General features: G+C 43.5%; 1 long non-coding RNA gene across 3 annotated transcripts in view; it reads right to left on the minus strand.

Annotated features, from left to right (window-relative positions):
- Positions 1–23,928, minus strand: part of LOC148002831 (uncharacterized) — a 134,643-nt gene that overhangs the window by 15,037 nt on the left and 95,678 nt on the right. For all 3 annotated transcript variants that reach the window (XR_015631206.1, XR_015631205.1, XR_015631204.1), the window contains exon 2: positions 10,138–10,211. This is a non-coding gene — a long non-coding RNA (uncharacterized LOC148002831). The remainder of the gene's footprint in view (positions 1–10,137; positions 10,212–23,928) is intronic.

Raw genomic sequence — 23,928 nt, forward strand, 5'->3', positions numbered from 1 at the left:
TAAAGACGTGCACCACCATTGCATGGCTCAAAAAATATTTCTAGTAACTGTCCTCTGAGAGGCTCTACACAGCAGCTGACTGAAACAGATGCAGATACCCACAGCCAAACATCAAATGGAGGCTAAGGACTCTTATGGAAGAGTTGGGGGAAGAATTGAAGGCCCTGAAGGGGATAGAAACCCCACAAGAAGACCAAGTAACAGAATCAACTAACCTGGACCCGTAGGAGCTCTCAGAGACTGAACCACCAGCTAAAGGGCATACATGGGTTGCTCCAAGCCCCTTCCCCACTGCAGCCCAGTTTCCATGTGACTTCCAACAACTGGAGCCAGGACTGTCCCTAAAGCGGTAGCGTGGGTGTGGTATCCAGTCCCCACCAGGGCTGCCTTGTCTGACCTCACCAGGGTAGAGGGACATCCAGGGAGTCCCCACACTCTCAGAGGAGAAGGAGAGTGGTAGGAGAAGGAACTCTGTAAGAGGGGACCAAAAGAGGGCAGCATTTGGGATGTAAATAAATCTAATTAATTAATTATCAATTGTTTTTAATAACTGTCCTCTGAGAGGCTCTACCCAGAATTAATATTTAATTAAGTAATTAATTAATATTTTCCAAATTGTTTCCTTCAGTCAGTCTATCATTCCACGGGACCACTGAGCCTCACTTGAATCAGATCGATCAGACCATCAGTCAAAGCTCTAGTTTCTCTTCAAGAGGAATGAGGAGGCCAAAGAGACAGCCTTTTACAATGTCAGTTCTGCGACTTGGCGTCAGTGTGCTGAGGTTCACAAGAGAAGAGAAGCTACTCCTCAGCGCCCTGGAAAAGAGAAGCCAGCAATGCTCGAGCAGCCACCCTCACAGCATTATCAGTCTGCCACATTAATATGCTAATTGTGAGGGAAGGTAGGTGGAACTAATTCCATGTATCTAGTGAGTAAAGGCATCCAGGTGATGCCAAGATACTAAGGCACTGAGAGCAGTGTTACGGTGTGACTTGGAGGGCACTGGGGCAGGCACCAGCGGAAAAGCATCTTCCGTTCTGACTCCTTCATGGGTCATTTATTCCAGACAGTCTGCTAGGAAGCAAGCTCCTTTCCCCTCTTCCTGTTGGTGTTGGCATGCCCCGGTGTATGGACCACACCAGCAGCCTTTTCCTTCCCCTGGGGGACCCATCAGGAAGGAATAACCTGATGCCTTGAGGGCTGGTAAATGTGTTGCTCTCACAGCCGCCACCCGGCTCTGAAGCATTGGCCTGCTTGAATACACTGCTCAGAAAGAATCTGGACTAACTGAATTGTCTGGTGGAGGAAGCTGTGCCATCTGGGCAGGGCATGACGGTCTTAAAGAAGACCGGTCTGTGTGGGATAGAAAAGATTGGTGGCATGTTGGTGATCATTTCAGGGGACCAACGCACATCTGCAGGAGTGGAACTTAAAGTAGAACTTCCTGATAGTAAACTTGTCCTTTGCAATCCAGACCCAGGAGCAGTCTGTAAAACAAAATGTAGGCTTGCACTCAGGCGCGCTCATATGCGCTTGGCTGTACACACAGGGGATGGAGGCCAGAATACGACCTCAGGCGTCAGTCTTCAGATGACATCCACTTAGAAAAGAACCAATATGTCTCACTGGTGTCGAGTTCAATGAGTAGGCAAGGTTGGCTGTGTTGGCTGCACAGCGAGCCCCGGAGACTCTTCTTGTCTCTGCTTCCCCAGCATTGGGATTACAAGTGCACAGCAAATGCACAGCATCCCACACAGCTTTTTTATGTGGGTTCTAGGGACCAGATTCCAGCTAAGTCATTTCCCCAGCCCCTGGGCTTTCATTTTTTTCCCACATAAGGGCATTCTTAGCTTCCTCCTTTTGTGTGATTTCTCTACCAGAAATAAGCCTTGTTTATTAACAAAATAATAAACAACCAGCATGGTTTTAATTTCAGAGTCCTCCAAAGTCCACCATGAGACCTACCCAACAACAACATGTATGAAATGCTGGCATTGCCAGTGCTGTTGTTCACATGGGAGTCTGTCTTGAAATGACAGGTAGCTCTCCAATACAGGAAACATGGCACTTTAGGCATGTTAGCAGAGGGACAGAAGTAGAGCCAGGGAGGAAACTTACGGAGTAAGGAATTTTTTAAGGAACCATCCCCAGGAGAAATTGGTAAGGCAGATTCAGGAAGAGAGAAAAAGGAAGCCCCATCAAATCCAATGAAGAGGCTCTTGAGCTGATTCCTCAGGGAACCTACAGACTCCCAAGGTTCTCTCCACTGCAGGCAAAGGAGTCAGCCTTCTGAATTCCTGTCAAGCCGGTTCATTGCTTGCAAAAAGCTGCCCCTGATGAATAAAGTCTGTATGTTTTGGGCAATGCCACTCACTCTAGCAACCAAACAATATCCTTCAAAGATAGATGGGGTAGGTTGTCATAGAGACAAAAGCAGGAAGTAGATCCAGAAGGATCTGAAAGGATCCTCACAGAGTTTGCCACAAATAGGAAGCTGCAAACAGACAGACACCTGCTCTGGGTGTCTTAGTTTCTCTTCCTGTGCCTATGATAGCATACATGGACAAAGGCAACTGGAGAGGGGAAGGTTTCCTTTTTGCTTATCATTAAAGGGGCAGCCCATTCTGGCAGGGAAATCAAGCAGGAGCCTGAAGCAGCTGGTGCCATTGTTCCCACAGTTAGAAAGCAGAGCCCAATGAACACACCTGGGGCTCAGCTCCTCTCCACATATACAGTCCAGCCAGGGGATAAGGCTGCCCGCAGTGGGTGGGTCTTCCCACATTAAGTAGCATAACCAAGCTAATCGCAAGGTCATGCCCATCTCTCAAGAGATTCTAGATTCTATGGAATTTGCAGTTTGCGCAAACCAAAACCTTTTTAGGGTTCACCTAAAAGAACCAGGCTAACCTGACTTTAAGAAAACGACAGACTTACCTTGGGGAACAAGGACATAGATGTAAGGTTACCATTGCCCTGGAGAATCAGGCAAGCAGAGTTGGATGCCAAAACCACAATAGGTTCAAGCAAGGAGACTCATCTCGTATTATTTATGCAACGAACTTCTCCTGAATCTTCATGACATTATTGGAAGGGAGAGAATCTAATGAAACAGACATCGAAGATACCAATTCTTTTTTTATTTTAAGATTTATTCATTTATTATATATAAGTACACTGTAGCTGTCTTCAGATACACCAGAAGAGGGCATCAGATCTCTTTACAGATGGTTGCGAGCCACCATGTGGTTGCTGGGAATTGAACTCAGGACCTCTGGAAGAGCAGCCAGTGCTCTTAACCGCCGAGCCATCTCTCCAGCCCAAAGATACCAATTCTTAAAAAGCTTCCTATGTGGTGGGGAAAATAGGTGAAATCCAGTAAACCAAACCAGATAAAGTCCAACACTGTCAAATGCTGGTGCAGTGATACAAAGGCATGGCAGAATAGTGATGGGCTGATGTGGGGGCAACCGTTCAAAGAAAATCCTTTGTTAGATGTCATCAGAAAAGACTTCAAGTGTGGAATATGCCCATATAAAAATCTTTGTTGTATCTGAGAGCACCGATGGAAGTTTTACATGGAAGATAAACTGTTGATTGTCAACTACAGAAAAAGATTGCTCAGAAAGCCTCCCCAAAAGCCCAGAGGTGATGCTCAGGCCTCAGACTTTAGTAATAGCAATGGAGATAGTGAGATATCAGAGACACTAGAGGCAAAGCAGAAGGGCATCGTCCAGAGAGAGCATTTTGGAGAGAAGGTTATAGGCTCCAAGTGCTGCTTTAGAATATGGCCGCCCTCATCCCTTAACTTGCCCATCTATACACTTCAGAAAATAGCCAGTCTCATTGGCATCAAATCCATACCCAAATGAAGGAACCTTGAACTTGGGGGTGGATGGGAAGATAATAAAACAGTCAGTCAGTAAAGCAATTGTCACACAAATATTAAGGACCTGAGTTCCGATCTCCAGCACCCATGTAGAAAGACAAAATTACACACAGAGAGAGAGAGAGAGAGAGAGAGAGAGAGAGAGAGAGAGAGAGAGGAAGAGAGAGAGAACTCTTCTAACCCTGGTGACATATTATTTCCAGATCGATTTAGACCAGAGGTTCTCAACCTCCCTAATGCTGTGACCCTTTAATACAGTTCCTCATGCTCTGGTGACCCCCAAGCATAAAATTATTTCAGTTGCTACTTTATAAACTATGATTTTTCTACTGTTATGAATTATAATGCAAATATCTGTTTCCTAATGGTCCTAAGCGACCACTGTGAAAGGGTCATTTGACCCCAAAGAGGGTTGTGATTTACAGGTTGAAACCGACTGTCCTAGAACAAGGACCATCAGAACCCCTTGCTTTGAAGGACCATTTAAAGTATTGTTGGCTTCGTAGCCATATGGTGTCTGTCACAAAACCCAAACCATAGTGATGCAAACATGGCAGTATTCTGAGTCAAGAAATGATGGTTGGATCCGAATCATGTTTCTATGAACAACAAAGTTTTGACTTCACATAGTTTCTCATGCTACCAAATATTTTTTTTAAAGCCATATCCCGCTAGTGGGTATACAAAAACAAGCCATGGGCTGGATTTAGCTTAAAAGCTAAAGTAAACAGAGTCGAGCTCTAGAAGACTGATGACTGACACCCCCCCTCCCTCGACACTTAATTTCTTACATTAATGTCACTCCTCTGGGCCCAATATAAATCATACTGCACAACTTACACATAAACACCACCGCCATCCTCCTTTTTTTCCCTTATCCTTTCCACGGACCTCCCCCCCCCAGGACTCTAAGGTCTAATAGTGAGTACATTTTGCCAACTATCCCCACTTTCCATAATGGAATTTAATTATTTGGCCTGAAAAGCATTTAAGCGTCGCCATACATAGAGCCAAATAAATAAATAATAAAGGGGCGCATTTTGATTGCACCTGCCGCAAGATCGTGCAGGCACGGCCTCGCCTTCTTAAATATTTTATGGTGTAGAAATGCGACTGTTACCAGGTCATGAAAATATACTGCTTTTTATACTAGGTCAAAATCCAGGGCCACGAGCTCTGTTTTGCGACAGGACACAAAGGGCCAGACCGGAAAGAGGATGGAGGTATCTTTTGTGAAATCTGACGGGAGCTATTTGTGGATGACTGAGCTGATGAATGTTTATTCAGTGATTTTTTTTTTATTGTTTGTTGTTGGGTGTTTTTTTTTTTTCCTTTCCTTCTGCCCCTCAACATAGAGTGCGCAAGCAGCCGGCGCAACATTCATTATTTACCACTGGAAAGCCGAGACTCCTAGCCTCTGACCTTCAATTACTGCTTAGGCATTTTCTTGAAAGCTCAAGAGGCAAGCGGGTGCCTCCTGAAGCCAATAACAGGCATCCTCTGCTACAAACATTCAAAAGGTTGGGCTTGAAAGTGAACCGCCACACCACCCAGGCACCTCCACGTCCTGGAAGCAAGGTTTCCGCAGACCCATCTGGGATCCCACCCAGCCATCCCTCCTTAGCAGCCTTTGTTCTCCGTGGGTTCCCGCTTGCACTTTTCACTTCGTGAGCTTCGTTGTAAAAACACCCGCACGTGGAAGCGTGAAGGCCAACCAGAAGCTCAGCAGCCTCAGAGCGTCTATTCAGACTGTGTAGATGTTCTCTGAGGCTTTGCGACAGGTTAGCCTCGGCGCGTTGTTGGGGAGGGGGAGTTGTTGGTTTGTTGCTCTTGTTTTAATGTTCCTTAACCTCTGGTTGTAGGAACGATGGTAGTTTCCGTTTGACAAATGAGGAAAGTAAAGTTAGACAACTTACCCCCCGCCCCAGCTGGCCTAGAGCAGAGCTAATGTTCGAACCTCAGGTTTTTCTGCATCCTCTGGGGGAATACAAGCAACCCTTTGATCACCCCACCACATCGCCCACCACTTATAAGGCTCAAGGGTAAAGTGTGAGCTACCCTGGGTCCCACTCTAAGAAAATGACCCTTTCTAAGACCGGGGGCAGGGGGAGGCTGGGTACTAAGCAAGCTCCTAATTAGTGGACACAGGCACACGTGCAGAGAAAGGCGCTACTCTGCAGCTAAGAGATTAATTGATTCTAGAGTGCTGCGGCATTCCGGTGGAATTGCATGTGATCTGGACCCCAGCATAACAAAGGAATTCAACTTGATTAATGCCTCAAATAGCAAGGGACTTCACAGTGATTTACCTCTGTGTACTAAAGGGGGCTGCCAGATGGCTTCAGAGCACTGCACCTGACCCAGGGCCTGGTTATCTAGAGTGCAACCAGCTGAGTTTGTTCCTTTGACAGCTCCCCTTTTCCACCTCTCTCTCCTCTTCACCCTCATTGAAGACAACTGCTTCTCTGTGTCTGTCTCTCTGTCTCTGCCTCTCTCTGCCTCTCTCTGCCTCTCTCTGCCTCTCTCTGCCCCTCTCTCTCTCTCTCTCTCTCTCCCTCTCTCTCTCTCTCTCTCTCTCTCTCTCTCTCTCTCTCTCTCTCTCTCTCTCTCTCTCTCTCTCTCTCTCTCTCTCTCTCTCTCTCTCTCCGTCCCACACACTTCCATCCAATGCCAATAAAGCCTTTAGGGTGGAGGGTGGATAGAGTCTGGATAGATCTCCAACAAACCCAGGGAGGAACCTAGAGCCTTTCACAGGGACCAGTTACAGGCAGTGGGCGACTCCTAGAAAACCAGTTCACATAAGAGGACCAGCCACGCACCCTCTCGCTCTAAAGGCACTCCTTCACTTTCACTTTGTCTTTTTGTAAGAAGGAAAACAATGAAAAAAGCCTCCCTTCTGGTGAGTCATCTGTAGCTGTAGGTGTTTGAAGCATTTATATGAGGAACAAGACAGATTGACTCCCTGAGAACGGCCTGCCTGCTCTGGTCCAAAGGAGAGGTCAGGAGAATGACAGTGACAGTGAAGCAGAAGACGACAGGATCGGCGCCAATGTGCATTTAGGCAGAGACAGGAGTCCAGGATTCCTGGACGTCATAAAGGATCTATTTTCATTGTGGTCACTGTCAGCAAGACTGATTGCATTACTATCTGTCTTCATCTACCACGGCTTGAAAAACGATCAAGTATGGAGCCTTTCCTGGACTCAAGTCACTGAGGCTGAGAGGGAGGCAGTTATGTAACCATGTGATGTCCCACACAACGCCCAGGTGAGAGGAGAGAAGATGAGAGGAGGGGGTTGGCGGGGGAGAGAGGGAGGGAGACACATCGGAGTGAGGTAACATCATTAGCTTCGCCAACTCGAAAATAAAGAGTTCAGTTCTCGGTTGAGTAATAATTCTCTTTTCAAGGTGGGTGATATTTAAGCAATCATCTCTTGGAAATTGGTCATTACCACCGGCTAATAACAGACGCGTTAGTTAATAGCCCAAGGTGAAGCCAAGGGCAGGCAGCTCTTGTACCAGCACACCAATCTTCAGTGGCAGGATTCAGATTCCAAGAGCGTGATTGCTATGATGAGCCCTGCTCCCTGATTTATACCAACTCCAATATCTGTTATTCTTTTAATGGCCTTCAGTGTCCAAGAACACTTCATCACTTCAGGGCTCCAACAACCATCTAAGATCCTGTGTCTAAAAGAAGCACTCTGTGGTCCTGTTGTAAGTAATGCCAATCTTGGGCTAGGCTGGCCCTGGCTACCATGGACTGGGTGAAATTAGGGAATCCAGGGAGCATCATTTAGAGAAGTGTACAAGTATTCTGACTGGGTCTCTATAGCATTTGTTTTATTTTTAATTATGTTTGCCTGTGTCTGTTGGGAAGTACATGTGTGAGTGTAGTGCCTGAAGAGGCCTGAAGAGGGCATCAGACCCTTGGAAGCTAGAGTTACAAGTGTTTGTGTAGATGCTCTAGGTTTTGAGTCTGGTTAGCTTTGGTGTGTTGTTGGGGAGGGGGTGTTGGTCTGTCGTTATTGTTTTAATGTTCCTTACACTCTGGTTGTAGGGACTATTGTAGTTTCCATTTGACAAATGAGAAGAGTGAAGTTAGACAACCAGATATGGAGCTGGAAACCCAGTTCCAATCCTCTGCAAGAGCAACGAACACTCTTAATTAAGCTGTCTGTCTCCACAGGCCCTGATGAGGTGTGTGTGTGTGTGTGTGTGTGTGTGTGTGTGTGTGTGTGTGTGTGTCCATTGTGAAGTCAGAAACAGGAGGGTAGATAGAACATGGTTGGGGGGGACTTGTGTCCTGCATTTCTTTCTAGTTGTTGTTGTTGTTTTGGTTTGGTTTGGTTTGGTTGGTTCCATTGTGGAATCCTCAGACTCAATCTGCATTATCTTATTTGACCCTTACAACAGCAAAAGAGTTAGGTGGCATATGTCATAGTTTATTCATAACTAATACTAAGAGAAGTTTTGTTTTCCTGATCAACATCCCTCAAGAAATATCAGCCCAGAACTCAACTCCAGATCTCCTGACTTCTGATTTCTCTTCCCACACACCCTCTGACAGATGTGTTCTATATATCCCTCCTTCTGAGGAGAGCCATTTCTTTTAAGAGAGTGAACTGAGCCAAGAAAGTAATAATTTGATGGTGGTATTTGAATTATGGCACCATAGTCTTTGGTGGTTCCTATCACAAAGGCAACATGAACATGCACTAAACTATCTGAACAGGAGGACAGTCCACTCCACCACATGTGCCTGTAAGAAAGTATCAATCAGTCTTGGTACTGACCCATAGTCAACAAGTAGTAAGCTCAAGATTGTGTGGTTCAGAGCCTCCAAGCATGAACTCCAGTCTGCTCATCCATGGTATGTGTCCTTTGTGTTAATACATATCTAGCCCAGTCAATATCTAGTCAACTTTACACAATTCAGTGTCTGTTGATAGCTGGTATTTATTATCTATCACAAATTCCTAGTATGGTGAACTGATTATGAACTCATGAATACAGACCATGACACTCTTTGTGTGATGGGCAGCATTTTGAGATGAGTAACAAATATCTGGGATGGCAACAGAAACTCCAATGAAAGTTAATATTATACAATATAACTCATCATATTATGGGATGACCTGATCCCATTATATTGAGTCGTTTGCTTTACTCTATATAATGTGACCCATGCTTTAGCCAGAGGTGCTTAATTTAAAGTATTTCAAAACGGTTTTTCCGTGTTTATGTAAATAGTGTCTTTGTTGATTCTTTTCCTTCTGTTTGCTTTATCCTGTTTTGTTTTGTTGTTTTGTGTTATTTTATTTATTATTATTTTTTTCAGGTGCCTACTGAGAAGAGTATAAGTTTAGATGAGAGGAGATATAGGGAGGATCTGGGAGGATACAAGGGAGGAAAACCATAATCCGAATATACTTTGTGGAAAAAATATATTTTCAAAATCTGGAGTGCTAACCATGGCACCATGGAGCTGAAAGAATATATTTTCAATAAGAGAAGAAAAATATTACACACAAAAATCTAGTCCTAAAGTCTTAAATTCTAGGAACAAGAGGGGAGATAGCTGGTTAAATATTTTGTGTTTATATACAGTGCATATATGTAAATTTTAATGATGGTATGCTTTAGACATTTCCGCCCAGTCATTTTCAAGAAAACCAGCCTCTAACTCTGAATTGCTATCACAAGACAAATAGAACCATTTTCAGAACTCAGTTATCTAATAAGGCATGCATTTCTCTTCCTCCATCTTGTGGGATAAACAGAAAATAGGAGAAACCATATTTGGCAATGATATTACGGGATGCTATGAGTCCATTCGGGACTGTCTTTCACCATACAAACGTCCGTTGATTTATACCTCAAGGCTGTGAATCAATAGAGAAGAACAGAGAAAGTATTTGAGCACATAAAAAGTTTGATGGTCAGAAACAGCCAGAAAAAAAAAAAGCCTATTCATTGTCATTTATCACCCTACGTACAGTGATAAAAACAATAGCCCCTTTGTTCTTTATTTTCAGCAGAAATACTTGCCCATTATCTCCCTTGGTCCCAGAACCAAGGCCATGTCCCTGGACATAAAAACCTACTTACGTGGACAAAGCACGCTTGGCAGTGAGAAGCAAGCTCCTGTGTGCGTGCGTAAATGCCTATCGCGTATTCATCTGCCAAGACCTTGAGTGTGCTTCTGACCTGACAGATGGATAAGTAACATAAGGAATGACCCACCCACCTGTCCATAAGGGCTGTTCCTCATCTCATCGGCCTGGTGTTATCCATGAGTTTACGGGCATTTATCACCACGATCTAGAAACACAAGTGGGAAGAAACATTAACTTCTTGAGAAGACCAGAACAAAGTCCAAGGCTAGAAAATAAGAGCTTCCTCCCAACCATCTGTATACAGAAATAGTATATAGTTCCCAAGACCTTTATTTGAGCTGGAATAAATAAATAAATAAATAAATAAATAAATAAATAAATAAGCAAGCAAGCAAACAAACAAACTGTGCACTTCCTGCTAAACATGTCACCATAGATAATTGGCTATACAAAACTGGCAGTGTGTGTAGAAAACTACAGAACATAGCCTTGAACTTTATTTGAAATGCTCAATCCATACACAGAGTTTTATTTGGTGGAAGGGGTGGGAGTGGGGAGGTTCCTGAGCTTAGACTCTAACCTGACTTTGCACAAACCCATTAACAACTTTAAGTGAATGGATGAAATTCTAACAACCTTTATTGCCTCAGTATTCAAATAATGAAGAAAGTATGAATCATCTATTGGAGTCATCTGCTGCGTTTTTAAAAAACATAATAGGCCATTGCTACAAAGTAAAAGCTCCAATCTCTTCAATTCTGCAAAATGCTTGCCTCTATGACATAGACTCACCCACACACCCAATATGATGATCACATCTTAACTCTGTAACTCTCCAAAAATACCTAGTGCCTTCCATGGCACAGAAGTTCAAGATTGGTTACAGAGCCACTAAGATGTCTCAACCAGTAAAAGGGCTTGTCACCAAGTCCCATGATGTGTCTTTGATCCCCAGTAGAAGAAGAGAACAAACTCCTGCCAGTTGTCTTCGGGCCTCCACATGAACAATACACACACATACACACACACAAACACACACCACACACACACACACACACACACACAGAAACACACACCACACACATAAAACTAGTATATAAAAAAAACAAATGTTATAAAAGGAAGTCTGTTGTAAAATGATTTGCTGTCACCACACACCATAGTAAGGACAAGACCTCTGTAATTAGACAGGGGTCTTCTGGAGATGAGAAGTAAGGGTCCAGGTGCTCCAGAACCTTGAAACTTTGGCTAAGTATGTGAAGTTGAAAAGGATCCAGAGGCAGGAGAGATCACTGAATCAGTGCCCTTCCATCCAAGATGGCAGAACTGAGTCTAGCTTTTGGCTTTCTTTTTAAGCAAACTGGTCCTGGGCACACGGATGCTTAAAGGCTACTCAGAGTTTGGCCCTGCATACATCAACTGCAAACGGTATAACTGAAAACAGTGTGAGAGGTGAATAGTTCAGATGGGAAGAAATTGTGGAAATTTAAAATTGCTTAGAATGACAGGAACATGTGCAGGATGATATCATTATGCAGGTGAAGGTGAGTACAAGATAGAACGAGGGCTGTCATTGGACAAGAAAGAGGATGGGCAGGAGAAAAGTTGTAGAAAGAAGGAAGAGACCGGAGCAAGGAGGAGAGAGAAGCAACCGAGAGAACATGGAGGCGGATGTTAAGGTTCCTCTCCACACATTTACAGGTTGTTATGAATATTCTTAAGGGATGGATGTGTACAGAGCTTTGTATGTCTAGGTAGGAAATTATACATTATCAATTGGATCAGAGGTTATTGCATTCTGTGTTCTTTCATGTGGTGATTTTTTTTCTCCATTTTTATTAACTTGAGTATTTCTTATTTACATTTCAATTGTTATTACCTTTTCCAGTTTCCAGGCCAACATCCCCCTAACCCCTACCCCTCCCCTTCTCTCGTCCCATTACCACCCTCCCCCAACAATCATGTTCACTGGGGGTTCAGTCTTGGCAGGACCAAGGGCTTCCCCTTCCACTGGTGCTCTTACTAGGCTATTCATTGCTACCTATGCAGTTGGAGCCCAGGGTCAGTCCATGTATAGTCTTTCGGTAGTGACTTAGTCCCTGGAAGCTCTGGTTGGTTGGCATTGTTGTTCATATGGGGTCTCGAGCCCCTTCAAGCTCTTTCAGTCCTTTCTCTGATTCCTTCAACAGGGGTCCTATTCTCAGTTCAGTGGTTTGCTGCTGGCATTCGCCTATGTATTTGCCATATTTTAACTGTGTCTCTCAGGAGAGATCTACATCCGGTTCCTGTCAGCCTGCACTTCTTTGCTTCATCCATCTTGTCTAATTGGGTGGCTGTATATGTATGGGCCACATGTGGGGCAGGCTCTGAATGGGTGTTCCTTCTGTGTCTGTTCTAAACTTTGCCTCTCTATTCCCTCCCAAGGGTATTCTTGTTCCCCTTTTAAAGAAGGAGTGAAGCATTCGCATTTTGATCATCCTTCTTGAGTTTCATGTGTTCTGTGCATCTAGGGTAATTCAAGCATTTGGGCTAATAGCCACTTATCAATGAGTGCATACCATGTGTGCTTTTGTGTGATTGGGTTACCTCACTCAGGATGATATTTTCCAGTTCCATCCATTTGCCTATGAATTTCATGAAGTCATTGTTTTTGATAGCAGAGTAGTATTCCATTGTGTAGATGTACCACATTTTCTGTATCATGTGGTGATTTAATTGAACTCAAGAGAGTGTATGGTGGCTGCAGACACTAGGCTGCCACAAAATTGGGATGTATATGTCTGGCATGGTGGCAACCTGCCTTGGGAACTAGATGGGTAAAGAGATTGCTTGGAGACTGGCCATCGGCAGTGTGATATGGGAAGGAGCAAAGCGGGTGAGAGGCTTTGCTGACTGAGATGAAGATGTCTACCAGATATCTTGGGGTGCTACAGTGCAGGATCAAGTGCGGGATAAAGACAACATCTTTTACAATTTCACAGCAACAAACATGGATACACAGGATATCAGATTCTGTGGGATGGAGCAAAGGCAATTGGCTAAGAGTTGGGCGAGATTTCAAATGACTAATTACGCATGTTGGACTCTCGCAAATATAAGCACAAACCAAACCTGTGGGGGAAATGGAAAGAAATAACAAATATCTGAACTAAAATTAGTTAAATGAAGCCTAAAGTGGTGATAAAGGAGTCACTAAACAAAGTAGTTTCTTTGGGAAGGTAAACAAGATCAACAAACTCTTAAATAGGTTTAAGGCCAAAGCCTGGACCCTGGCTTAACGAGCTAGGTTTGGCCATTGGTCTTCAATATGTCAATTAAACATATAACTAGCAGGATAATAAGAGGAAGAGTCTCTATTCGACGTGGCCACTTCAGAAAATGTCCAGTGCCCCCACCCAAGCTCATCCTTAGGAAACTAGCATGAGGTTTGGGCAATGCTGCTCACGGTGCAGTCTTGCCTATCACTGGCCCACCGTTTTATCAGCTCTGGTCTGTCATGCAAGGTGGTCTGGTAAGTTCTCTACATCCTATGAAGTCTCTTCTTGAGAGGCAAGTTTCTCCTCTAACAGGCATCTAACCTCTTTTTAAAGATATTTTCTTTCAAGAGGAACACTCCTCCATTGTTGATGCGATTGCAGACTGGTAAAACCATCCTGGAAATCAGTCTGGAGGTTCCTCAGAAAATTGGACATTGAACTACCTGAGGATCCAGCTATACCTCTCTTGGGCATATACCCACAAGATGCCCCAACATATAAAAGAGACACGTGCTCCACTATGTTCATAGCAGCCTTATTTATAATAGCCAGAAGCTGGAAAGAATCCAGATGCCCTTCAACAGAGGAATGGATACAGAAAATGTGGTACATCTACACAATGGAATACTACTCAGCTATCAAAAACAATGGCTTTATGAAATTCATAGACAAATGTTTGGAACTGGAAAATATCATCCTGAGTGAGGTAACCCAATCACAGAAAAACACACATGCCATGCACTCATTGATAAGTGGCTATTAGCCCAAATGCTTGAATTACCCTAGATGCATAGAACACATGAAACTCAAGACAGATGATCAAAATGTGAATGCTTCACTCCTTCTTTAAAATGGGGAACAAGAATACCCTTGGAAGGGAATAGAGAGGCAAAGATTAAAACAGAGACAGAAGGAACACCCATTCAGAGCCTGCCCCACATGTGGCCCATACATATACAGCCACCCAATTAGACAAGATGGATGAAGCAAAGAAGTGCAGGCTGACAGGAGCCGGATGTAGATCGCTCCTGAGAGACACAGCCAGAATACAGCAAATACAGAGGCGAATGCCAGCAGCAAACCACTGAACTGAGAATAGGACCCCTGTTGAAGGAATCAGAGAAAGAACTGGAAGAGCTTGAAGGGGCTCGAGACCCCTTATGAACAACAATGCCAAGCAATCAGAGCTTCCAGGGACTAAGCCACTACCTAAAGACTATACATGGACTGACCCTGGACTCTGACCTCATAGGTAGCAATGAATATCCTAGTAAGAGCACCAGTGGAAGGGGAAGCCCTGGGTCCTGCTAAGACTGAACCCCCAGTGAACGTGATTGTTGGGGGGAGGGTGGGGAGGGGAACACCCATAAAGAAGGGGAGGGGGAGGGATTAGGGAGATGTTTGCCCGGAAACCGGGAAAGGGAAATGTAAATACATTCGAAATGTAAATAAGAAATACTCAAGTTAATAAAAAAAAATTTAAAAAAAGATATTTTCTTTCTATTATCTGAAGATCTTCACAACTCCTTCAATTATTGACTCAGTCATCAACTTTCAAAGCAAAAAAATATAATATTTGGGATCTACATTTTTACATATGTGTATAGAAGCACATATTAGTATGGCACTTGTATGTTTCATTTATATGAGGATAAGGGTACTTGTCTGCATGGCATATGGGAAGACCAGAAGTCAATGCCGGGTATCTACATCAATCACTCTGCCCTTTATTTTGGGGGTCAGGAACTCCAAACCACCACCAAGTTGGGTAGGCTGCCTGCTCAACAAGCCTCCAGGACCCAACTGTCTTCACTCCCCAGCACTGCACTTACAGGTGCAGGCCAGTTTTCTGTGGGTAGCGGTGATCCAACATTAGGTTCTCATGCCTGGCCATGGCTAAGCCATCTCTCCAGCCGTGTATATTTCTATATTCTGCTTATGTCTTTTCTCCTGAATAAGTACCTTGTTTCAAAGACATAGTCTTTCTATGATCCTCATACTGTAAGTGCTGAGCTCAAGGGATCCTCTGGCCTCAGACTTTCAAAAGCTAATGGTTTGGAGCTACCATGTCTGGCCAGATGGATGATTTATCATCGTCATCATCATCATCGTCGTCGTCGTCATCATCATCATCATCATCATCATCATCGTTACTATTACTATTCTTCTCTCTTGCTCTTTGAGACGTTCATATGGTGTGTTTTGATCCTATTAGCCCCATCCCTCAATTTCACCAAGATCCACTCCCCTGTCCTACATACCACACTTTGTATCCTCTTTTCTTTTTAACCCATTAAGCCCAGTTTGTGCAGCATGTATGCTCTTGGTACACTGAAGCATGGTCGACCTACGAGGCACTACACTCTTCAAAGAAGCTGATGATCCTTCTCCCAGTCACTATCACCTGCCAATAGCTTCTTAGCTGGGGTGGGGCTTTGTGCCCACCTCCCCTATCTACACTGGAATGTCATCTGTCTTACGCATCCTGTCACAACTACTACGAGCTCATTTCCCTTCTCCCAGGGAAATTCCAAACCCTTAGAGTCCATTTTCTCAACAGTCCGGTAGTGAAAGGGAAGACCCTCTTTACAATATCTTTGGTCTTGTCAAGACAATTAAAAAGCCAGCTAAGAAGAGAAAGACAGAAGATAAAGTTAATAGAATTACAAACAAATGGAGGGGGGCTTAAAACTACCGAAATCCAAGAGTTTCTTAGGGATTGCTTTGAAATGTATACTCCAGTAAATTAAAAAATCTAGAATTGACAAATTTCTAGTCTTATATAGTCTGCCTATAAGAGAACCTAAAATTCCTAAACAGTCAGTAAGAAGTAGGGTGCAGTCATGAATCTCCCAGCTGACAGAAGTGCAGGGCTGCGCAGGTACACTGCTGAGTTTTACTAAAGCAAAAGGAAACCAGTACCAACGTTCCTAAAACTATTCCATAAAATAGGAAAGGAATGCTTCCAAACTCAAAGGAAGAAAATATTATCTTGATGCCTGAACAAAGTAAGGAAAAGAGAAGAGGAGATGAAAAAAGAGAAACTGGAATAGACAGCAGAGGAGGAAAGAAAAGAGGAGGGAGGAGGGAGGAGGAAGGAGGGAGGAGGGAGGAGGGAGGAGGAAAGAAAATGGAGAGAAGGAGAAGGGGAGAAAGGTAAAACTGTAGACAGTATCTGATAAACAGAGATTCAAGATCTTCAACAAAATACATGCAAATTGGATCAATATGTCAAAATGCCATACATTCTGTGCAAATTTAGCTCCCAGGAGGCATAAACAAAAGAATTGTACATTTGACTTGAGGCTAGCCTGGGCTACAGAGTAAAGCATTATCTAATTTTTTTTTAAAAATTAAATATAAAAATGAAAAAAGTAAAAATCATGCATCATGAAATCAAATTGATTTTGATTTCACTCCAGGAATGCAAAGATGCCTCAAAGTATATACATCAGTAAATGTCGTGTGGCACAGAAACAAAAGAAAGGACAAAATTCTGGGCTGAAGAGATGGCTCAGAGGTTGAGAGCACTGACTGCTCTTCCAGAGGTCCTGAGTTCAATTCCCAGCAACCACATGGTGGCTCACAACCATCTGTAATGGGATCTGATGCCCTCTTCTGGTGTGTCTGAAAACGGCTACAGTGTACTCATATAAATATTATAATAAATAAATCTCTAAAAAATAAAAGGTCATAATTCACATAACTATTCAACAGATACCATGAGAAAACTTTTAACAAAATTCAACTTCCCTATATAATAAACCCCTAAGTATGTTAGGAGTAGAGGATCATGATGTATCCTAATTTAATTCCCGGTTGTTGACCAAACCAGCTAAGGAAAAGGCTTTATTCGCCATAGACTTCCAGGTCTCAGTCTCACTGAGGCAAGTAGGACAGAATTTTGGACCCAGGAACTGAAGCAGAGGCCATGGAAGTGAACCCTCCTTTCTGACTTGCTCTTTGCTTAAGGTCAGCTACCTTATTTATAAAGCCCAGTCGCATCACCTGGGGGGTAGACCCGCCCACAGTAACCAATTAGCATTTGACACTTAAAAAAATGCCAAATGCTTGAATTACCCTAGATGCCTAGAACAAATGAAACTCAAGACAGATGATCAAAATGTGAATGCTTCACTCCTTCTTTAAAAGGGGAACGAGAATACCCTTGGCAGGAAATAGAGAGGCAAAGATTAAAACAGAGACTGAAGGAACACCCATTCAGAGCCTGCCCCACATGTGGCCCATACATATACAGCCACCCAATTAGACAAGATGGATGAAGCAAAGAAGTGCAGGCCGACAGGAGCCGGATGTAGATCGCTCCTGAGAGACACAGCCAGAATACAGCAAATACAGAGGCGAATGCCAGCAGCAAACCACTGAACTGAGAATGGGACCCCCGTTGAAGGAATCAGAGAAAGAACTGGAAGAGCTTGAAGGAGCTCGAGACCCCATACGTACAACAATGTCAAGCAACCAGAGCTTCCAGGGACTAAGCCACTACCTAAAGACTATACATGGACTGACCCTGGACTCTGACCTCATAGGTAGCAATGAATATCCTAGTAAGAGCACCAGTGGAAGGGGAAGCCCTGGGTCCTGCTAAGACTGAACCCCCAGTGAACTAGACTGTTGGGGGGAGGGCGGCAATGGGGGGAGGGTTGGGAGGGGAACACCGATAAGAAAGGAGAGGGGGGAGGGGGATGTTTGCCCGGAAACCGGGAAAGGGAATAACACTCGAAATGTATATAAGAAATACTCAAGTTAATAAAAAAAAAAAAATGCCACCGTAACAAACCCATAGGCCAATCCAGAGGCGGCAACTTCTCAGTTGAAGTTCCCCCTTCCCAGGTTCAAGTTAACATAACAAACAGCATTAATTATGTCATTTTAAAATAATGAAGGCTCTCAAAGCAAGCATATAACCAAATTGTACTGAATGAGAAAAATCTAGGAAGTGTTCATCTAAAAACCAGGAGTGAAATATGCCCAACTTAAAGACAGTCGACCAGGGGCCAAAATCGTTATCCTGGATAAAAAAACTAAATGAACAGATTTTCTGTAGGATAGGCCTTTGGTCCCTTTCAAAACTGCCCTGATGGCCTCTCCCTCCCCTCTCCCATAACTACCAACCATTCGTTCTCTTGTGGTTAAAGAAATTTCATCATGTCAAAGTTAGGAATTAGCTAAAGGGGTTAGGCTTATCTTTCTGGTTCTAAGATGTTATCCCTTTAAAAATCAATCCGTGATTTTGAAACAGCCTTCCAAAAAGTAACAACGAAACATCAGATCAAGCGCATACATTGTATCCTAATGGAGTGTTTCCTAAGTGGTAAAATGTGGTTGGCTGACCGGGAGAGGAGATACAGCTCAGAATGAAAGAATGATCCTAATTCATATGAAGATGCTAACTCAATTAGAGTGGGATTTCTCCATATTCGGAAGGAAATAAAACAACAAAAGAGCTGTGTGTTGCAGCTTCCCAGAACCTATGGTGCGTTCACAGACCATGCCCTAGCCTTGCTTTTTTCCTGGCTGGACCCCTCATTTTGCAAGAGTAACAAGGGAAGGACAGGCTCAATGAGGCCTGGGGAGGCATGAGTGAGAGTGACCACTTCACAGCTCTAGCCAGCAGCTGCAGACATTTCAACAAAGGGCTGGAAGAGGGACCACCCAAGCGCTGGAGAACTGTGAAGTGCAGTCTCTTTGAAAATCAATAGTCCGCAAGAAAAAGCTTCTTAGAGGAGAGGAGGAATCCAATCCAGCCTATAACAAATCCCCTGCTATATACTCTTCGCCTGCTGCGAGGTGATTAAACAGAGCGAAGGGTGCGAGGTGATTAAACAGAGCAAAGGGTGCTGCCGCGCATTACTGCTAACAATTGACATCTTCATTTCCTTGACGGTGAGTAAAAAATTCTCACTTGTTTTGAGCCCGCCCAGTATGAAAATATCTACAAGGGAAACTACAACCAAAGAAGCACAAAGTTCCAACAAGATGGGGTCAGGAGAGACTATCACAGTGAGCTCAGTGAAAGAGGGAGCCACCTTCCAATAGCCCCTCCGCTCTCGGTGTCGCTGTCCATGCTTCCAGTCAGTCATAGTGTGAAATATTAGGAGGAAAGTTCTAGAATAAGCTATTTGAACTGTGTGCCATTCAGAGTAACATGATGACATCGTACGTCATCCTGCTCTGTTCTGCATGGGACATGAATCTCCCTTTTTGTCCAAGGAATACTCATTGTGTATGCTATCCACCCATTACTGTGCATAGAACAACACTGAGAGAGAGGAGAGAAAGAGAGAGAGAGAGAGAGAGAGAGAGAGAGAGAGAGAGAGAGGATATATCCATGTAACTTTTATAATAGAAAATTATAATTGTTACATTTTTTGTTCTTATCCCTTTACTATGCTTGGCTATAATTTTATTTTATTTTATTGTTCTTATCCCTTTGCTATGCCTAACTACAATTTAATTTTATTGTAGATATCTCTCTCAAGGGGGAAAGTAGATAGAAGATTCACTACCATCCAGCGTTTCAAACAGTTGGGCTCTTAGCTATGTGTCCTATAGGTAAAGGCCACTGTGGGGGGTTCAGTGGGACACAGTACAAAGCAATTTTGCAGAGATCTTTCTGGAGGAAATTTTAACTGTATTCACCATTTATGAACTAATTGCAACTATAAATCAGAATCATAAGTGCCCTACCACAATCTTCTACATCCCATCCCCAAAAATTATAATTCAAAAGAGCTAAAAAATAAAAATAATTTTGCATTAGTCTCAGTGAATGCTAACACACGACAGGAAAAGTTCACAGATTCGCCTAAATCAGTTAATCTAAGATAATTTTAATTTATAAAGTATACTCATAGTTTACATTTTTAGTTTACTTTGAGGGGGTGGAGTAGTGGCACACACGTGCCATAGCATGTGTGTGGAAGAGAATTACCAAGAACCAGTTATTTTCTTCGGTGGGCCCTGAAGATCAAAACTAGGGATCAATACCATTGGCAGGGAATAGGGAGGCAAAGTTTAAAACAGAGGCAGAAGGAACACCCATTCAGAGCCTGCCCCACATGTGGCCCATTCTTATACAGCCACCCAATTAGACAAGATGGATGAAGCAAAGAAGTGCAGACCGACAGGAGCCGGATGTAGATCGCTCCTGAGAGACACAGCCAGAATACAGCAAATACAGAGGTGAATGCCAGCAGCAAACCACTGAACTGAGAACAGGACCCCCGTTGAAGGAATCAGAGAAAGAACTGGAAGAGCTTGAAGGGGCTCGAGACCCCATATGTACAACAATGCCAAGCAACCAGAGCTTCCAGGGACTAAGCCACTACCTAAAGACTATACATGGACTGACCCTGGACTCTGACCTCATAGGTAGCAATGAATATCCTAGTAAGAGCACCAGTGGAAGGGGAAGCCCTGGGTCCTGCTAAGACTGAACCCCCAGTGAACTAGATTGTTGGGGGAAGGGCAGCAATGGGGGGAGGATGGGGAGGGGAACACCCATAGGGAAGGGGAGGGGGAGGGGTTAGGGTGATGTTTGCCCAGAAACTGGGAAAGGGAATAACAATCGAAATGTAAATAAGAAATACTCAAGTCAATAAAGATAAAAAAAGAAAAGAAAAGAAAAAAAAAAAAAACTAGGGATCAGAATCAGGTCATCAGCCTTGGCCGTCACCATCTTTACCCACGGAACTACCTCACCGGCCCTCACAAGTAGTGGTAAAAGCTACTACATAATTTAACAATTTTAATTTCCACACGTCTATGCATGTTTTTCCATTCGTTAATAGATTCTTGGGGTGTGTTCATAAAAAGTGATCATTTTCTTTGTAATGATGTAATGATGTGTCTAGCTTAGATTTCCTTGAAGTTCATTGTGACTGGTGAAGCCCTCAGGGTAGATACAAAGCCCTCAGAGTTTACAGGGTCTTTATCCCAAGCCTTTGGACTCATCTTCGCATTCCTAATTTTACCTATTTTTTGGTGATCACCTTCATGGGCCTTCACAAGCAATCAGCATAATCCCTTCATATAAGCTAACTTCACAATAAAATTACACAGAGAGAGAGATCACTGTACGCCTCAGTGGTAGTCACTTGTCACCTCTTCATTCCGTAAAGTACAAGGCAGTGTAACAGAAAAGCAGCAGACTTCTCAATCCAAACACCTTCTCCACGTCTTTCTATTGGTGTATACACAATCAGTTCTGCTTTCAGAGACATAGGTTCTCCCTTGGTAAAAATGGTAGGATAGTCTGAGATCAGAAATCTCTAATCTGCAATCCTAAGAGTTTTAGGTAACCATTATTCCCAGCAGACAAATACCCCATCTAACAAAGTACTCACAAACTCTCGCTCATGAGCCTACAGGAAGGGAGGTATGAGGCTATCACTCTCATGAGTCTATAGGAAGAGAGATATGAGGCCATCGTGCTCATGAGCCTATAGGAAGGGAGGTATGAGGCTATTGTGCTCATGAACCTATAGGAAGGGAGGTATGAGGCTATCACGCTCATGAGCCTATAGGAAGGGAGGTATGAGACTGTCACTCTCATGAGCCTATAGGAAGGGAGGTATGAGGCTATTGTGCTCATGAGCCTATAGGAAGAGAGGTATGAGGCTTTCTGATTCGTATGTCATACTTCTGAGTACCATTTGTTTCCTGGCCTCAAAAAAGATGGAAACACATAACTGCCATTTGATTTCTTTTTTTTTCTTTTTTTTTTTGTTCTTTATTAACTTGAATATTCTTATTTACATTTCTTTTTTTTATTATTATTAAATTTATTTCTTATTTACATTTCGAGTGTTATTCCCTTTCCCGGTTTCCGGGCAAACATCCCCCTAAGCCCTCCCCCTCCCCTTCCCTATGCGTGTTCCCCTCCCCATCCTCCCCCCCATTGCCGCCCTCCCCCCAACAATCTAGTTCACTGGGGGTTCAGTCTTAGCAGGACCCAGGGCTTCCCCTTCCACTGGTGCTCTTACTAGGATATTCATTGCTACCTATGGGGTCAGAGTCCAGGGTCAGTCCATGTATAGTCTTTAGGTAGTGGCTTAGTCCCTGGAAGCTCTGGTTGCTTGTCATTGTTGTTCATATGGAGTCTTGAGCCCCTTTGAGCTCTTCCAGTTCTTTCTCTGATTCCTTCAACGGGGGTCCTGTTCTCAGTTCAGTGGTTGCTGCTGGCATTCGCCTCTGTGTTTGCTGTATTCTGGCTGTGTCTCTCAGGAGAGATCTACATCCGGCTCCTGTCGGTCTGCACTTCTTTGCTTCATCCATCTTGTCTAATTGGGTGGCTGTATATGTATGGGCCACATGTGGGGCAGGTTCTGAATGGGTGTTCCTTCTGTCTCTGTTTTAATCTTTGCCTCTCTATTCCCTGCCAAGGGTACTCTTGTTCCCCTTTTAAAGAAGGAGTGAAGCATTCACATTTTGATCATCTGTATTGAGTTTCATTTGTTCTAGGCATCTAGGGTAATTCAAGCATTTGGGCTAATAGCCACTTATCAATGAGTGCATGGCATGTGTGTTTTTCTGTGATTGAGTTACCTCACTCAGGATGATATTTTCCAGTTCCAACCATTTGCCTACGAATTTCATAAAGTCATTGTTTTTGATAGCTGAGTAATATTCCATTGTGTAGATGTACCACATTTTCTGTATCCATTCCTCTGTTGAAGGACATCTGGGTTCTTTCCAGCTTCTGGCTATTATAAATAAGGCTGCTATGAACATAGTGGAGCACGTGTCTTTTTTTATATGTTGGGGCATCTTTTGGGTATATGCCCAAGAGAGGTATAGCTGGATCCTCAGGCAGTTCAATGTCCAATTTTCTGAGGAACCTCCAGACTGATTTCCAGAATGGTTGTACCAGTCTGCAATCCCACCAATAATGGAGGAGTGTTCCTCTTTCTCCACATCCTCACCAGCATTTGCTGTCACCTGAGTTTTTGATCTTAGCCATTCTCACTGGTGTGAGGTGAAATCTCAGGGTTGTTTTGATTTGCATTTCCCTTATGACTAAAGATGTTGAACATTTCTTTAGGTGTTTCTCAGCCATTCGGCATTCCTCAGCTGTGAATTCTTTGTTTAGCTCTGAACCCCATTTTTTAATAGGGTTATTTGTCTCCCTGAAGTCTAACTTCTTGAGTTCTTTGTATATTTTGGATATAAGGCCTCTATCGGTTGTAGGATTGGTAAAGATCTTTTCCCAATCTGTTGGTTGCCGTTTTGTCCTAACCACAGTGTCCTTTGCCTTACAGAAGCTTTGCAGTTTTATGAGATCCCATTTGTCGATTCTTGTTCTTAGAGCATAAGCCATTGGTGATTTGTTCAGGAAATTTTTTCCAGTGCCCATGTGTTCCAGATGCTTCCCTAGTTTTTCTTCTATTAGTTTGAGTGTATTTGGTTTGATGTGGAGGTCCTTGATCCACTTGGACTTAAGCTTTGTACAGGGTGATAAGCATGGATCGATCTGCATTCTTCTACATGTTGACCTCCACTTGAACCAGCACCATTTGCTGAAAATGCTGTCTTTTTTCCATTTGATGGTTTTGGCTCCTTTGTCAAAAATCAAGTGCCCATAGGTGTGTGGGTTCATTTCTGGGTCTTCAATTCTGTTCCATTGGTCTATCTGTCTGTCTC

Source organism: Rattus norvegicus, chromosome 10 (genome assembly GCF_021556685.1).
Source record: "Rattus norvegicus strain SHRSP/BbbUtx chromosome 10, alternate assembly SHRSP_T2T, whole genome shotgun sequence".
In the NCBI taxonomy this organism is placed as follows: Eukaryota; Metazoa; Chordata; class Mammalia; order Rodentia; family Muridae; genus Rattus; species Rattus norvegicus.